This window comes from Ambystoma mexicanum, chromosome 2q (assembly GCF_040938575.1).
Source record: "Ambystoma mexicanum isolate Mex_15411 chromosome 2q, UKY_AmexF1_1, whole genome shotgun sequence".
Classification (NCBI taxonomy): domain Eukaryota; kingdom Metazoa; phylum Chordata; class Amphibia; order Caudata; family Ambystomatidae; genus Ambystoma; species Ambystoma mexicanum.
In genome coordinates this window covers 541110489-541124198 of record NC_090924.1, presented here as the reverse complement: position 1 = coordinate 541124198, position 13710 = coordinate 541110489, and positions in this window count along the sequence as shown.

The window sequence follows — 13710 nt, the reverse complement described above, 5'->3', positions numbered from 1 at the left end:
TACAGCGTATTCTTGTTTGGTGATATAATCTGTTCCAAGTACATTACGACACAGGTGTGGTACTAGGTAGGCACAGTATAGGATCCAAAACCGTGCCTGGAAATGACGCAGTTGCCCACCATACAGATAGATGGGTTGCAGTGAATGAGGGTAAAGTGATATTTCCAAAGTTATGTAATGGCCAAATGGCACTTTGTAGCTGGGACACCATGAGCCCAGTCATCCTGTTCTAAATATTGAAATGACAGTTATATTGAACAGTGGAAGGTATTATATACACACTGCATATGTTGAAATATCTGTAGGTGTCATTCACGATCCCTTACAACCGTGCACTCATTCCCGTACCCTTGCTTATTAATAGGCAGTGCACGCAGTTCTGTGTCTTGTTGATGGACCAGATCTGTCCATCAGCTAGTGCAGAACGTGGCCTTACCATTGGCTAAACTGGATGTCTCTGTGCAGTCCTCTTTCTACATTCCGCGATCACCCTCAATTTCAGCGGGTCACCCTAGCCTTCATGTTTTGGAGTCTGTGTTTCCTCAAGCAATGGGCCTATATTTGACGCATGCACACACAGCTGTACTTTAGGTGACTAGAGATGAGGCTGCTTGCCCCAATCTAGTCTTCATCTAGCGCCCCGGCCTGAAGCCAGGCCTTACCAAGTTCGATTCCTAAATGTACAACTCCTTTCTCCTGAATGTCAATACTATGTGGCCCATAACAAAGAACATGTTACCCATGGTGCACTTCTCTGCACTTCTAGGGCCCATTACTGCTAGTTATTGGTATATGGCTAAGGTGGAACCTCAAGCGCTGTGTGTGAAGTAAGCTTACTAGAGGAAAATCTCTTAATTTACAAGGAAACATGCCCCCTTCTTTATGCTTCATAGCACGATCCTTTCTTGAAATATATGCATGTCAGCTGATGCTTTATTTAATTCCCAGACACAATATTATTCACTGTCTTTAATGTTGTAGGGTGTTGTTTGACATCCCCGGAAGAGCAGGTGATCAGTTGTTCACTTATGGAACTCTGCAAGAGCAAGCTTAAGACCCTTGAAATGACAAGTGGTTTACAGATGTGCAAATTCCATTCGGCGCTGAAACACCAAATCCACATCCGATCCTGCACTCTGGCACACAATCATTGTGCCCTTTTGTGTTGCGTGCCACAACACCAACACACAAGCTATTTTGCAGTCAACCCCACAGCCCAGGCGCATTTCTCTTCTGCAGGCCACAGTACAAAAGCAACGATGCAAAGCAACGCATAGTATATGCTCTCGTCCGCCATACAACACGAGGTTTGTGATGCATGCTGCATTCCAGCTCCTAGTCCATGCTGCATGGTGCACCGCTATGCAAAGTGCAATACCCATTCTGCACTGCAGCACAAAAGGCATGATGTGTGCGTTATTGCAGCTCCAACCATGTGACACAACCCACTACATCACTGAGGTCACAGACAATATTGCACAGCAGCATGCAGATCACAAGTAATTGTGCAATGAGCCCCACAGTTCATGTCATAATGTAATGCACTTCAGTCCACATGCCCTTCTGCATTGCAGTCTGAAGCCCTTCTGTAATAAATCATGAAGATCATATGTAATTATCACTGAAACATCACTCCCTATGCCATTCTGCAATGAAGTCTGAAGCCGGTCTGTAATGCAGCCTGTAGTCCATGTGTCATGTTTCACTGCAACATCACTCCCTATGGTATTCTGTATGGCAGTCTGAAGCAGGTCTGTAATGCAACCTGCAGTCCATGTGCCATTTTCACTGCAACATCACTCCCTATGCCATTCAGTATGGCAGTCTGAAGCTGGTCTGTAATGCTGTAATGCAACCTGCAGTCCATGTGGCATTTTTCACTGCAACATCACTCCCTATGCCATTCTGTATGGCAGTCTGAAGCTGGTCTGTAATGCAACCTGCAGTCCATGTGCCATTTTTCACTGCAACATCACTCCCTATGCCATTCTGTATGGCAGTCTGAAGCTGGTCTGTAATGCAACCTGCAGTCCATGTGGCATTTTTCACTGCAACATCACTCCCTATGCCATTCTGTATGGCAGTCTGAAGCAGGTCTGTAATGCAACCTGCAGTCCATGTGCCATTTTTCACTGCAACATCACTCCCTATGCCATTCAGTATGGCAGTCTGAAGCTGGTCTGTAATGCAACCTGCAGTCCATGTGCCATTTCTCACTGCAACATCACTCCCTATGCCATTCTGTATGGCAGTCTGAAGCTGGTCTGTAATGCAACCTGCAGTCCATGTGCCATTTTTCATTGCAACATCACTCCCTATGCCATTCTGTATGGCAGTCTGAAGCTGGTCTGTAATGCAACCTGCAGTCCATGTGCCATTTTTCATTGCAACATCACTCCCTATGCCATTCAGTATGGCAGTCTGAAGCTGGTCTGTAATGCAACCTGCAGTCCATGTGCCATTTTTCATTGCACCTTAGTCCCTGTGGCATTCTGCAATGCAACCTCAGCCCATGAGCCATTCTGCATCACCGCCCATTTTTCAGGTTTTTTAAATTTGGAGTAAATTCGAATAAGAGAGTTCAGTGCTTTAGCTAGGAGGAGTGATTTGGGAGGAGAGATGGACATGCCATCAGGAAAGCCATAGGCATATGTTATGTTATTCATTGTTTATACTGCACCCACCACCACCATAGGGGTCTTCCAGCACCTGTCCTTGTGTAGAGGAGGGATAGAAAAAGACCCAGTTGAGGTAGCTAATGTGCCATCTCTGGACGGGAGAGAGTGGTATTGGGGGTCGTGGTTGCAGAGGTAGCACATGCAATTATTAAGAGAACGTAGATTCAGGAGGGGGTCACATAGGGGAGTGCTCTGGGTATATAATGAAAGGGAGTAGATGTTACAGGGAGAGTAAGGACTGTGCATGTGGCCAAAAAGCCGCAAGCATGCACATAGATTTAGACGTACCCAATAGGGTAAGCAAGCGTGCCTTCAGGGAAGCATGCACTGGGCAGGGATTTGGAGCAACTAAAAGGAAAAGAGACCCAGATGGACAGGCAGTTGCAACTGAAGTGTCTGCAAAAGTAGACAAAGGTGGGTACAGTGCCGGAGCCTGGGGGGCATAGGAGGTAGCCACCCCCACTAGCTCCCGCTGGTGCCCAGTGCACCACCCAGCCTCCCGCAGGCGTCCTATATATTCTGCCCTCCCTGGCACCAAAAGCTGCCTCCGCCACTGGTGTGACATTGTGCCTTTATAAGGAGGAGAACCGGCACCGTCATGGATTCAACTCTTGCCTCTCCGAAGAACAACAATACTTCACCTGACCCCTGTTGGGCATACAGTCTATCCCAAGGTCCTCTGCTCAGGAGGTGAAGACAGAAGTCATCCAAGGCAGAGACAAGCTCTGTCCCCGCGCCATCCCCAGGGAACTATGTGTGTGAACTGATGGAAGACGGCCTCCCTGATGGCTGTTGTACTGGAAGCGGGATCCTACACTGGAGGTTAAGGAGCCACTGTAGGTGCCAGACACCCTCCTGGAGTGGAAGAGCAAACCTGAAGGACTCCCCTTGCTCTGGAGGCCCTGGTTTTGCCTCTCATCAACCCAAAAGTCCAGAAGGAGCTGGAATACTGTTTCATTCTCTTGGTACATCTTTAAGCCGGATCAATGGTGCTTGTCAGCTTTCATGCTGGCACCGGACCCACGGTTCTGCTTTTGGCACTCTACCCACATTTCAAACCACTTGCTTCATCTTGAGCCATCCAGACACTGGCTTGACCCATTGAAGTGGACTGACTCACTTTTTCCCAATTGTGGTCTCGACATCATGGGAGCAACTGACTCGATCATCCATTTAAATGCTGGAAGCTGTCGAACCCGCCGTCAGAAACGCAGACTCGACCCACCACAGCCATCATCTTTGCCACCGACTCATCCGCCACCCCAAACGACTCCAAGCAGTTGTCTCGAATGTTGGCTCGACCCATCCCGTGCCTACACCTTCAACTGACTTAATGCAGTCCCCCATTGGGATTGCATTTACTTGCAAGTCTCGCCATCGGCTCAAACACATCCAAGCACCAAGAAGCCTGGCTTGACTCTGTTAAGCACTAAAGACAAGACTTAAAGATACTGTGAAAAGGTCCTGTCTTCCTGGTCCACCTTTTGGGACATGAGTGACTTTAAGTCTCCTTACTCTACCTTTTCGGCAAAGATATGTCGTTGTACTACTGACATTGTTGCCAAGTCTCTTGCCTAGACACACCTGATTCTCAGGCAAGAGTGCCCTGTCACACAAAACTCTGAGGTGGGTTTCTAGTGATTTTAGTTTGTTGCATTGATTGTTTTATTACAGTCCCTATTTTGTTAACCTTAATGTGGCATTAAGCCCCCGTTCCAAGGGTTGGAATGGGGGTAACGAGCAGGCAGCTCAAGTTAAAGCCCAAGTGAAGCGAGGGCCGTTAACAAGGGCTCCGGGTCGTTACCCCCCATTCCAGCACTTGGAACATGGGTTTAAGGCCAACAGCACCACAGGCTACCAAAGCGGTAACCCGAGGTGCTAAAAAAAATGAATGTTCCTTCGTTCAACAGGACGCGTGCCTCGTCCCGTTGAACGAAGGAAAATACTTTTCCAAGGTAGCCACCATGGAAAGGGAAACGGGCACCGTACAGAGCCCCTCTTCCCTTTCCATGGTTTACAGGAGCAGAGAGGAAGGACCAGCGGTGAGTGCCACAGCCGCAGAAATAAGGTTAGTGGGAGGTGGAAAGGGACAAATAAAAAAATAACGGGACGGAGGGCGGGGGAAGATGGCGGCGGGGGAGCCAGCTTTCAGGTGGTATAGAACGCAGGCTTTCACCGGCGGTTCAAGCCCGCGTTCCTAGCTACCCGATTGGCTGGCTCCCCCCACCAAGGTGCTAATTAGATATTCTTTTATTTTGGACTCACTGTACTAAAGCTGTTTGGGTTGCTGCAGTTACCAGCTCACTCCCCTCCCGAAGAGTATATCCTGCGTGCGGCCCACTCTAGCAAAAGAGGCGAAGGAGCAATAACTGTCCGGCTGTTCCTATTTCACCTCTTGATTGGGATCAGTGCATGTGTAGTAGCACTGCGGGGCTGAGTAGGTTGTTTAGCCACCACTCATCCGTGTTCTTCTGCAGAACAGAATCATTTTGTCACAACAGAGGAAAGCTAGGAGGCTGGGGCAGCTGAGGCCCTGTATCATATTGGATTGAACATCGGTGGGTGGGATGTTTTCAATAACTTGTTCTGCCCTTCACTTGGCTGGCATATCCTCACAGTGTCTCCACTGTTACTAAACAAAGACCTCCATTGATATAGGAAGACACAGTCAGCAAACAATTAACAACAAAAACAAGATCCTGTGACACATTACAAAATGCGCAATTGCCTACAGCATTCACTTCCTGTATCCAAACTGTAAACGTCTATTTGGGTTGTGCATTTTGGCAATTCATAATGAGTCAATTCATAGTGCACGATTGCCACCTTGTGTCCAATTTCAGAGCTTCAAATTGGCCCCTTAACTGTAACAAAATAAATACGAAGGGGCTGATTCATAGAATTATTTGTGCCGAAAAAGGGGGATTTGTGCGCCATTCTGCCCGCAAATCCCTGTTTAACAAATGGGGATTTGCGGGCAGAATGGCGCACAAATCCCCGTTTTTCGGCGCAAATAATTCTATGAATCAGCCCCTAAGTGTTGGCAAAGCCAACAGTTTCGTATCTTCTGTAAACAGACATGTTCTCCCCATTCAGATATTTTTAACATGACCAATTTTGTTTTAGCACACTGTTCTGCAAATGTTCCAAATAAAAGAACAGGTTAGTACTGTTCTTTGCCCTTTCTTTACAAAAAACAATAATATCATGTTACTACCAGTCTTTACATTTTCTATAAAAAAAGAGAAAATAGTCAAGCAAAGTGCAAGGCCCACTTGGCTATGATGTGTTATTACACTGGAATCTGCAGGCCAGATGCATTAACCCAATACAAATCAATATCATGTGACAAGTGTTTAACCTAACACGGTCCAGATAAATATGCACAAGTGCCTGTATCCCACCTTAAAATTAGACCTATAAGCCAAAGCAATAATCAATCAAATTAGCAACATCGGTTAGGTAACAGGAAACCCTCTTAATAACAGCACTGCAGAACTGTGAAAACTCCAGTAGTAAGCACTATACAAAAAGCAGCCTACTGTTATTATTACAAAGGCAGACATGACTTAAGCAGGTGGCAGGAAGCGGGTAGAGAAGAAACATTTTCCAACTTTGCAGAGGATGATGATCAGGTGCTCTGCAATGGGTTTGATTTACTGGACGACATATGATATGATACGATAAGTCATTTATAATGTGCCTGTACACAAGTGTTTATATGCGTGACAAGACAAGGAAGGGGGGGAGAAGGAGAACAAAACAACAATCTTACTAGGCCTTGTGTCAATCAGATCGCGCAAGTGCAGGGTGGGGAGTGAGATTTGTCAGGAGGGGCTGGGGGAGGAGAGTGCAAGTAGCTCGTAAGTGCTTAAGTAGGTAGCTCATAAGTGCAGAGAGTCACGGGACTGTAGGGTTGCAGATACAGACCCTTAAGTGGTTGGGAGGCCGGAAAGCAGTGCAGGGGCAACTGGTCGTGCAGGAACCTGGACCCGTAAATGCAGTGGGTGGCCAGGTAACCAGAGTGTGCAGCAGACAGGGACATCAGCAAGGGAGAGGGAGAGAGAAAGCGGAAGCAAAAAGGATGGTCTTGGGTTGCTTCTGGAACCTTAGATAGTCCTGCTGATGTTTGAGAGATGCAGGGAGGCGGTTCCAGAGGGAGGATCAAGCCGAAGAGAGAGATCTACCCCCAACCCCCAACTCTCTGCCTGGAGAAGCGTCTGACCCTCAGTAGGTTGGAGGTGGATGAGCAGAGGGCTCAAGAAGGAAAATGTTTAGGGAGAGAAAGTTCGATGTAGTGTGGTCCCCGGCCTCAGAAAGCCTTGTGGACAATGCAGATGGGCTTGAACTTGATCCTTGCAGCCACAGGGAGCCAGTGGAGAGATTTCAGGACTGGAGAGATATGATCCCTGGGCTTGAGGCCAAGGACAAGTCTCGCAGTCCTGTTCTGGATAAGTTGTAAATGGCGAAGAGTAGAGGCAGGCACATTTAGAAAGAGGCTGTTGCAGTAGTCCAACCTAGAGAAATCCAGCACAGTGAGCTTCTGGGGGCAAAAGTGAGAAAAGGAAGACTACCTCTGAGGAGGTGCAGTTGATAGTGTGACTTCTTAGAAATGTCAGAGATGTGAGGAGAGAAGGAATGGGTGGAGTCGAAGATGACCCCAAGGTTCTTAGCCTCACAGGAAGGAGCAGGTAGAGGGCCCATTGTGAGTGACAGAGTGAGAGAGGAAAGGGGGGAACAGGTGTCCCAATGAGGAGGATCTCAGTCTTACTGGCAATAAGGCAGAGATCGTTGGAGGCACACCACTGCTGAATTTTGGACAGGCAGTCTGGTATGAGATAAGGAGCAGAAGAGGCTGCAGGGAGCCTGAAGGAGAGCTGGGTGTCATCCACCTAACTCTGAAAGTTAGAGCAGAAGGTAGAGATGCAGTGGGTCAGAGGTGCCAGGTAGTGGTTAAAAAGCCAGGGAGAGATGCTAGATAAATACTAGTATACCATAATTTCCATTTCAATGTGTGAAGGGATTCTGCTACACTTATAACCCTGCGATTACCTTTTTGCAGCAGGGACACGTGTGGGCAGCAGGCAAGGTGAACCAAAGACACCTTCTGTTGTACAGCGCTCTGTTGCTTCCCAGCTGGGTTCACGTTATACCAAACCCTGTGCGTGCATGCATGCATAGAATGCAGAGGCGCAGTACACATCTGTAACACAAAAGCATGTATTTACGCCAGAGGAATGGCGATTTTACTCAATACAGAAATGGAAAAGCTCTGACCTAAGAGCCACGAGCTGCATGCTTGTCCATCAACTACATCTTGCAGAAGTCTTCCCTGTCAGTTAATGCCCGCAGAATAACCACTATTTTATGCCCAGGGGTGCCTTTTCTTTTTCTGTCTATCAGATGCCCTTTGCCCGGTACAAGGCATCAGAGGTACACTCCATTATAATCAGTAAATTCTACAGCTTTCTACAATTGTTTGGTTCTACATATATTGGGTAGTGTCTGTCATAGGCTCCTCCTTATCATGTTATGCTGTCATTCTTTTTATTTGAAACACAGACTACGTCTTATGGCTTTTGAGTGCTTCTAATTACTCTTTTGCTGTTCTTAAACTCTTAACAAAGTTAATCGTTCTTAACCAGATTTGATTCAAATTATTCAGATTGTTATATACTAGTGAGTCGTCTAGTGAGGGTTAGAAATAAGATTTTTAAGTGGGAATATGTTACTCCTTATTGTTTTTTTCTAGATGAGAGTAAAAGTATTCTTTGGGGTATAAAATGTAATTTTACTTCCCAATGAGGTACATTTTTTAGATCAATAAAAATATATTTGAACTCAAAATGTATATTATTTTGTAATCAACTCTTCTTGGCACCTAGTAATTCATGCACATTAAAGCATATATTGTAACCTGCAATGTCCGCTTCAGAGCAGGTGGTAATATTAGAACTCCTTCCTGTGGCACTGGCCTGCTGGTAGCACTGATCCGAACATATCCGTGGAGCCGTGGGCGGAAGCCGGGGGCATCCTGCTTCTTATTTTTGGTTGGTAGTGTTTTAACTCCTGATATTGATTTGGATTGTCTCCCTGCGTTTAAGCTGTAAATGGTGCTGAGTGTCGCTTATCTGTAGGCCTCCTTCCAGGGTCATCTATACAATTGAATCATTTGTAAAGGATGCATTGTTTAGATTATTGACTTTCAGTGTTGCTTTGTAAACGTTGAGTCTTGCTCAAGCCTTATTCTGCTCTTATTTTTAGTATTCTGAGGAGTCATCTCGCTTTTGTACTTCGCCCGCCGGATCTCCTTCTCTGGATACACAGTTGACAGGGCATCAACCAACCAATCTTAATAAATTGGTATTTGTCTATTAGTTAATTTGTTGCTGCTTTAATTTAATGTAATACCTTCCAACATTTATCCAGTCTTTTGGCTTCATAGTGTAGCCTACACTGAGTAAACGAGGGATTCAATAGCGACGTTTCCGATTCAGTATATTATGCATACACCTAATAGCTCTTTGCCAAGATCTTGAGATGTTTCTAAACTTAGCTCCTCTGTCCACAGGAGTTCAAACGTGTGCTCTTCATTAACCTCTTCTTAAAAAAAAGTATAACATTTTGAACATATGTTTTTGTCAAATTTGTCTTATTTATGAACATTTATGAATGTTCCAATGATATCATCGTCCACTCTCACATTGTTTCTTTCTTTGGAAAAGCCTGAGTATAGTTGTACATTCATGGTTATATTAAACTATTTCTGACTAATAAACTGTCCATTTTCTATTTGTTGTACAATTTTAGCTAATTTCTCTTTAGTAGTATTTATTATCATCTAGCCCTTTAAGAAAACGGTGGATTATTTCAAATAAGCATACAACGGGCCATCACTATATTATTTTTTAGCATCCATATTTTCAACTATATTTTGCCCCATAGTATTTGGAGGAATGTGGAATGTGGAAGATGCCAGCATCACCCTTTTTATTTTGAGCCAATGTCTCAAATTGTATATGGGCCTCATTACGACTCAGGCGGTAAGTACCGAACATTACCGCCATGGCGTAATTAACGTTTACGCCATGGCCGGATGGCGTAAAGTGCGGCACATTCTGACCCATTGCGCACGTGCATTACGCCATGGCGGTAATGCAAATAACGCGATGCCGTAAAAGACCCCAAAATGGCCCCTACCGGCATTGTACGCTGCGCATGGTGCACTACCGCCACCCATCATAGCGGTGACCGCAATTAACGGTGACCGTAATTAGCGGTGACCGTATTTAGCGGTGACCGCAATTAAGCGGAAGCGGAAGTAGCGTCATCGCGGCGGAACGGGAAGGAGCACGGCGGCCATCTTTAAAAACACAATCCATTTCCATCCTCCCCAACCATACCAGATCCGACCCTGAAACCTTTCCAAACCCATCACCCACCCTATTACCCACCCGATAATGCCGAAAGTTGTGAAGAAGGCATGCGACCGGCAGCGCCAGGACCGCTTTACACATGAGGAGCTCACCATGCTTGCCGAGACACTGCAGGACAATGCTGCAGTAGTATTTTCAACGCAGATGACCAGGCCGGCAATAGTCCAAAAGAAGGCCATATGGGCCTTGGTGGCACAGCGTGTCAGTGCGGTGGGGGCCGTACCCCGCACTGCACAGCAGTGCAGAAAGCGCTGGGACGATCTGAGGCTACGGGTCCGGAGCATACTCTCAGCAAACCGGAACCTGGGGACGGCAACTGGGGGTGGATCAGAATCCCCCATCAAGCTTCAGGCATGGGAACAAATATGTGCCTCCACCATTGGGATGGAGAGCATCGAAGGAGTCGGAGGGATGGAGAGAGGAGCCCCGACATCTGGAGATGCAGGTAGGTGGCCAAATCAAGCCATGCTAAAAGCAACAAAGTTCAATCATGTGAAGTACCATGTTGACCCATAGTGCATATGCAACACATCGGCAGGAGAATGCCCACAGACACATCCGGAATACACCCTGCACACATGCAGCATGCACACGCTAACTGCTGGCACCCACATACCACCATGCAACTTCCACACAAAAGCACAAAACCTGTATGCCCCTGCCGGAAATGTTCTGCATGTACCTACTGTTAAGATGTCACTCGTCACAATGCACGGCCAATGTCCGCAGACCCATCAATAACAGTATCCCACCTTTGCTCCACCACAGGCTCTGATTCAGACCTCCAAGATGAGGACACCACTGCCTCCAGAGCCACCAAGAGGGCCAGGACAACAGTGGCAAGGCCGCAAGCCTCCACCTCAGCCGTCCCTGGAAAAACACACCAGCAGCCACAAACCCTGCCAGGGGAAGAGGCCAGGCCAGTGACAGCCACCACAACAGTCATCGGACACGCAGCAGCAGCACCGCACACGTCAACAATTGTGCCCACCGAAGGGACAGGCTCCGCTGCGAGCAGCACCCTGGGGGAAATTGCTGCCATAGCAGCATCCTCAGACAGTGAGGCAGGGAGCATCGAGGACATCGATGATGGAAGCCCCACTGCCCACCCACATTCCCCCCACACATCCCTAAGCCCCCTGCAGGCGGATGCCACACAGGGGCATTCGGAGGCCGAGGATTGGCCAGCCACCCCATCCCCGCAGCCTGAGGCGAGCAGCCCAATGGACATGGCCATGAGCCAGCACAACCAGCAGACCCTGCAAGAGATATTCACCCGCCAGCAGCAGCTATCCACCCTCCTTAATGAACACGTAGCAGAGTGTGGGTGTGCAAGGGTTGACATGGAGAGAAGCGCGGACCGAGTCACGGCTGCCATTGAGTCCTCCACAAAGGACATCTGTACAGAGCTCGCTGCTGTGCGGCACGTCCTCACAGAACTAGTACAGGCCATTAGGGACACGCGTCCAATCGTGCAGCCAGGACCCTCCTCATCAACCAGCTCGGCACAGAGCAGTCCCATCCGCAGATCTGGGAGGAATCTGCGCAGCAGGGGTGCCTCGGGGGCCGGGGAGGGGACTGTCAGTAGTGGCTGGACAGTTGAGCAGGACTCCTTCACACACTGCTGCACAGACAGTACCACACCTTCATAGGGATTGCAGGGGGGAGGTGGGAGGGTGGAGGGGGTGTGTTGGGGTGTTCAGGGGGAGGTGGGAGGGTGGAGGGGGTGTGTTGGGGTGTTCAGGGGGAGGTGGGAGGGTGGAGGGGGTGTGTTGGGGTGTTCAGGGGGGAGGTGGGAGGGTGGAGGGGGTGTGTTTGGGTGTTCAGGGGGGAGGTGGGAGGGTGGAGGGGGTGTGTTGGGGTGTTCAGGGGGGAGGTGGGAGGGTGGAGGGGGTGTGTTGGGGTGTTCAGGGGGGAGGTGGGAAGGTGGAGGGGGTGTGTTGGGGTGTTCAGGGGGGAAGTGGGAGGGTGGAGGGGGTGTCATTTCTTTTTAACATCACAATACACTTTTTCGTTTTGCACAAATCATATGTGTGGACATTGCTCATTGCGTATGTGTGCTTTATTGTTGAATAGTCCGCAGTGTGCATTTTCAAGACACACACATTGGCCCGAGTGCCCTCTCCATGTCACTCGCACACGACGTCTGTGCTAGAAGCATTGGTCAATGAGATTCTGACGCATTTCACGCCCCTTCTGTGCATCGCTGCCTCCTTGAGGTACTGCACCATCCCCACCCTCATCATCCTCATCGCCAGGTGGTTGCAGGTCTGCGTCAGGGGGCAGGGGCACATTTCGTCTGACGCACATATTGTGTAGCATGACACACGCCATGACAATCTCCGCAACCTTCTCATGGCGGTACAGGAGTGCCCCGCCAGACCTGCAGAGGCAGCGGAAAAGTGCCTTCAGTAGGCCAAATGCCTGCTCAATCACCACATGGGTACGTGCATGGGCACGGTTGGAGTCCTCCTCATGCTGGTTCTGTGGGTTCCGGACTGGTGTAAGGAGCCACCTCTTCAGGGGATAGCCTGCATCACCTGTAAGTGGACAACAATGTATGTGTCAGGGATGAGAATGATTACTGAACATGACGTGACGCCATGCCTTGCATTAGACTGTTACTTTGCACCACTTTTAGTCGCACTAATGGATTCACACTATGCAACCGGTATATGTTCATGGCTTCCATGTACTGTTTTGCATGCCAAGTCACAATGAAGGGGTGACAAGTGCCTTGTGAGTGCACATCCACTGTGTCCGTTCAGGCTGTATTGTAGGTGACCTGGCACGTGTCCTGTGAGGTCAACGCTCACATGATTGCAACATTGATGTCTGGCACATTATGACCCCAGTGAACAATACTGATGTCAATGTGGACAGTTTGTGGGCCTTGCAGTCTGTGTTGTGGTGTATTGATGTTCCTGTCCGTCATGTGCCTCCTTTGTGCGCAGTTATGGGGGGAAGGCCTATCAGTAGATGGTGTTTGGTGACGTGCATGTAGCTGCTATTCGTTGGAGTCAATGTTGTCACATTTTGTACAATACACTTGCAGATGGTTGTGTCATGGTTGGGACACACCTTCATTCCCATGTTAGGGCTGCTTAGGTCAGGCATCATGTATACAGTTGTCAGATGACGTAAGTGCTGCCTCAGGGTATGGCCTGGCTACTGCTAGTCGCAGCCAGGTGAAGTATGCATCATCCCCCCCCTTTCTGCCAGGTGAAGTATGCATTGGTACGTCGATCACCTACCCACTTCGCATTTCCATGGTCATGACATTAGACTCACCGAGTAGCCAGGATCTTGGGCCTGCATGTCGCTCCATGTAGCGTGGTATTGTGGAGTTCCTCAGGACCATTGAATCATGGGTTGATCCGGGGAATCGGGCACAACAATGTGTGAAGATCCTGTTGGAGTCACAGAGCATTTGCACGTTGATTGAGTGAAATAGTTTACTGTTGCGGTACGGTACCTCCATGGCATGTGGGACCACCAATTCCACATGGGTGCAGTCGATGGCACCAATGCAACCAGGTATGCCAGCTAGTGCATGGAAACCCACTTTGGTGTTAGCAATCTCCTGGGCAGACCGT